The following is a 5091-nucleotide window of genomic DNA, read 5'->3' on the forward strand; positions in this document are numbered from 1 at the left end:
CCTCTAAAGATGGAGAACTCCCATTTTTTCATTATAATAATGCTCATCCGCCCGCTCGTATGATTGGTGGACGTGCGAATAGTAACTGGGATCACCATGGTATGAACCATAACCCTCAGAAGGTCGGTAGTGGTCCCAATTACTATCCACACTACAGGCATAGTACGGATACTGTCCATCTAGATACTCGGTTGAATAATCACTATATTGGTCTTTATAATACCATCTTGACATTTTTTTTTGTGCACGTGCAAATGTTGGGTCGACTAAAATTAGTAGGCTCAGGTTACCTTAAGCTGAATATACCTACAGTCAAAGACTGGTCAACGGTAGTGGGCTAAGGTTTGTGGAATTTCGGCTGGTAACTCCTTAAGGCCCAAGGCACGGGTTCAGCGTACTTTTCCACGGGTTTTCCTAAAATCGGTTGTCTGACGATGCAATTGGTGTGTGCAACGTGTTTTTTTATAAAGTAAACAAAAATATTTACAAAGAAAATAAAAATTCTAGACTAATTATGTACAAATAAATAAAATATCTAAAGAATCAGTATATTTCCTAAAATGAATATTTACAAAAATAAATAAAAAAATAAAAATAAAACTTGGATACTTACCTGTTTAGTGCGCAAATCTTATTTTCACTTTAAATCTCCAAGTATCCTGCACAACAAAAATAAAAAGATACCCAAGTAAAATCTAGCAAAAAAATATCTAAACTATCCTAATATTTATAATTTAATAGAAATTAAAAACAACAACTTTTTTTTTAGTCCCCGGCAGCGGCGCCAAAAAACTTGATGGGATTTTAATTGTGTACCGCAAGAGCACGGCAGTCTATTGGAAAGTATGCAAGTACAGTTCGTTCCACAGGGACTAAATTTGTGTTACTTTCAAATCTAATAAATATTAAGCTAAAAAGATTAAATAGTAAAATATCAACTAAGGCTAATAAAATTAATAAACCAAATTGAATGAAACTAGGGTTTTAGGATTCCACCTGATTAATTATGTAAAACACCCAAACAATCTTCAACAAATATCCATTTTTATAACTCAAGACTATCGAGACCCAACCGATACATCTCGGAAGATATAACTATTAAAACAAATAGTACAACTTTTTTTGTAAACCAAAACATTATAATCTCCTTCGCTTATAAAAGATCAACAACCTAAGGCTATTCAAAAAAAATAAAGAACGAAGCTCATATGGAAGAGAGATTAATAAAAAAATTATTGCTCAAAATAATATTTTATTAAAAGATTACCTGAATATTGTACATAATAACTCGACTTCTTCCTCAACCCCAATGGAGAAATTACTCCATTATTACAAAAGAAAATTAAATGAATGAAATAAAAACTCTATTATTTTTCTCAGACTCCGGACTCCCCTCCTTGATTGAATAACACTGTATATATAGGGACAAAAGAATTTTACCTTCCATTTTAATTCCTATTATTACATCGTCAACCCAATATAAGTTTGCCACGTGTTAAGTGATAAAGTAATTACCAATTGTAGTGTGCCACATCATCCCTTTCTGCATCACTTTACACCATTTAATATGTGAGAAAATATTTTGGATTAATTCTCATGCAAACTTATTTTCTCAAATCTCCAAATCTTCGTGTATTTATTTTCGTGATGCATGTAGGCAATTCCTTCCTAATTCATCCTTTTTTCAACCATAACTCCTTTGGATTTCCTTAATGCGATAAAGGGAAGGATAAATTTTCATGGTCAAGGTGTCGACATTGTTACAGTTACGTCCACGGTTCGACCCATTTGCTTCAATATTTGTTCCCTTCCAAAGTCCATATTTTCTGCGCACAAGCTCAGTTTTAGCCGTTTTTCGAGTCATAGCCCATTTTATTCATGTACCTACAAAAATAAGCACCAACAATATATATTACCAGGACTAGTTAAGACAAAAATATGTCTCTATCATCCAGCAGGAGAAGAAAGCTCATGCATGTTGCATTGGAAGATATCGCATTCAGCAACAAACTTGAAAATGTCTTCTTTCATCTTGGGCCAATAAAAATAAGATTTAGCTCTGTTGTAAATCCCCATCATGCCAGAATGTCCTCCTACAGCTGAGGAATGTACCGAGTGCATAATTTGATGCCTAATATGATTGCCTGAACCCACATACAATCTTGTCTTATATCTCAGAATGCCTTGCTTCAAAGTATATAAGGAATCAGATGGAGAAACAAGTAACTGTGACAGAAGCTGTCGAGCATGAGGATCTTAAAAATAGCTAGAGATAATGTCTTGAGTCCACTGAGGTTAAGCTACTGATAAGGAGTGACAAACTGATCCAGAGTGAGGCATTCTGGACAAGACATCAGTTGCTTTATTTTCCAAACCTTTCTTGTATTTAATCACATAGTTCAAGCCCAATAATTTCATAAGCCACTTATACTGCAACACAGTAGTAATTCTTTGTTCCATGAAGTATTTAAGACTCTGATGGCCAGTATGGATAATAAATTGGTGCTGAGACAAATAATGCTTCCATTTTTGAACAACCATGACAATGGCTAGCAACTCTTTTTCATAAGTGGATAAAGCCAGAGCTTGAGGGACTAATGGTTTACTGTAGAAAGCAATTTGCTTGTCTTCTTGCATTAAAACTGAAAAAGCGGGGGTCTAACAACACCACCCAATATTTCGCGTAGAAATCTGTAAGGACTAACTCCGAAATACTTTGCTAGAGAATCAACTAGACAGTCATACTCAATCTAGATAAAAGTATCTCAAGGAGTTAATATCTCTCTCTTGATTTGATTTTTACTCAAGCTAAAAACAATAGCGAGTCTTTATCAAATACAAGGAATACTTGGACGGTACCAAAGACCAATGTCCAAGGATCAATTAATATCAATCAACAACCAAAGGTTGGATTTCAAATTGATGATCACGAACGCACAACCTATATTATTTCAATTATATATAATATAATGCGGAAAAGAAATAACACAGACACCAAAAATTTTATTAACGAGGAAACCACAAATGCAGAAAAACCCAAGGACCTAGTCCAGATTGAATACACACTGTATTAAGCCGCTACAGACACTAGCCTACTGCAAACTAACTTCGGACTGGACTATAGTTGAACCCCAATCAGTCTCCCACCTATCCAAGGTACAGTTGTACTCCTACGCCTCTGATCCCAGTAGGATACTACGCACTTGATTCCCTTAGTTGATCTCACCCACAACCAAGAGTTGTTGCAACCCAAAATCACAGACTTGATAATAAACAGATCTGTCTCACACAGAAAAGTCTATCAAAGGATAAATCTGTCTCCCACAGATAAACCCTAGGTTTTGTTCTGTCTTTTGATATAAAATCAAGGTGAACAGGAACCAATTGATAATTCGGTCCTATATTCCCGAAGAACAACCTAGATTAATCAATCACCTCTCTACAATCCTTCCTGACTACACAAGAGGATTGTCGAGGAATCACTAACAGTGAGACGAAGATGTTTGTGACTTCTTTATCTTGCCTATCAGAGAACTCTCACAATCTCAAGCCAATCAATCGATTGTACTCATACGATAAAATATGCAAGATCAGATCACACAACTACGATAAAGTAGTATCGGTCTGGCTTCACAATCCCAATGAAGTCTTTAAGTCGTTAACCTGATTTTAGAGAAGAAAATCAAAGGTGATGGAGATCGACTCTAGTAGCACACAGACGTGTGGGGATTAGTTTTGCACAATGCTGGATGTCTCCTTTATATAGCCTTCAAATCAGGGTCTTGCCTTAGTTACAAAGCAATCCTTATTCACCGTTAGATGAAAACCTGATTTAGATTCAAGCTAATATTTCTCAACCGTTAGATCGAAAACTTAGCTTGTCACACACACTTGGGTAGACGTTTACTGGGTTCGTGAAAACGATGCCCAAACGTGTACGTGTATGTTGGTTCAATATAGTAACCCAAAAGGTAACATATGAGCATTTCATATTAACCTTGTTCTTCTTCACCATAACTAGTTCAATTGACTCAAATGAACTAGTTAAAGAGTTGTTCAATTGCTATGAGATCTTATGTAACTACACAAGACATAATTGAAACAAAGATGATTCGATTCGATTGAATCAGATCATGAACATTATAGCCACGGTTTGCATAAAGCATTCCTTAGTAATTTAATGTTTCATGTTCAGATCACATCTTTAGATCATAACCTCTTAAGTTCACAAACAAGTTCGCAGACTTAAGTTAATCGGTTGAGTTTTCCAAACTCGACAGAAATTCTCGGAAAGAGAACTTCCGCCAGTTCGCGGACTGGGTTCACAGACTGAGTTCGCGGATTAAGCACACAAACGAGTTTCGGAAAATCCCAGCAGAAATCCTCGGTCGAGAACTTCCGACAGTTCGCAGACTGAGTCTGCGGACTGGGTTCACGGACTTGGCAAGCCAATTCCACAATCCTCCCAATTTCTCTTGAGCAACAAAGTTCAAAAACTTCGGTTCAAGGAATACATGGTTATGTAATCTAAACTCTCATTTCAATCATTGAGGCATTCTCAGAGGACGCTATGTAGCCTTTATTCACAGACCGATTCACGTCAGATCAATTCTCAAAGTGATTGAAACTTTTCATGACTTTCGTCACTAGGTGAAGATAAAATTGATCAAAGCGAAACGCCTTACCAACACACGATTTCGAGATAAAAGATAAGCAATGAATGCTCAGCTCGAAATATCAAATGTGTCTGATCTAGTCTATATAGCATACGACTTTTGTCTCACAAGAAGTAGGATATACAAGAGATAGACTTTTGAGTGATAGATAAGTTCAAGTCTCCACATACCTTTTTGTTGATGAAGTTCCACGGTTCCTTGTATAGATCTTCGTCGTTGTATGATGAATCGCCATGAAGTCCTTGAGCTCAACTAAAATTTTCTATCCTAGTCCGAGACTTCGTTATGTAGGCTAGAAATCAAGACTTATATAGTTTTGATCACTAACATTGACAAACATGCTTGAGATAGCAACGCATGCGAGGTTGACCGAGCTATGCTCTAACAAAAACTGCACCCACACCTGTAGAACATG

Source organism: Papaver somniferum, chromosome 7 (genome assembly GCF_003573695.1).
Source record: "Papaver somniferum cultivar HN1 chromosome 7, ASM357369v1, whole genome shotgun sequence".
NCBI lineage: Eukaryota > Viridiplantae > Streptophyta > Magnoliopsida > Ranunculales > Papaveraceae > Papaver > Papaver somniferum.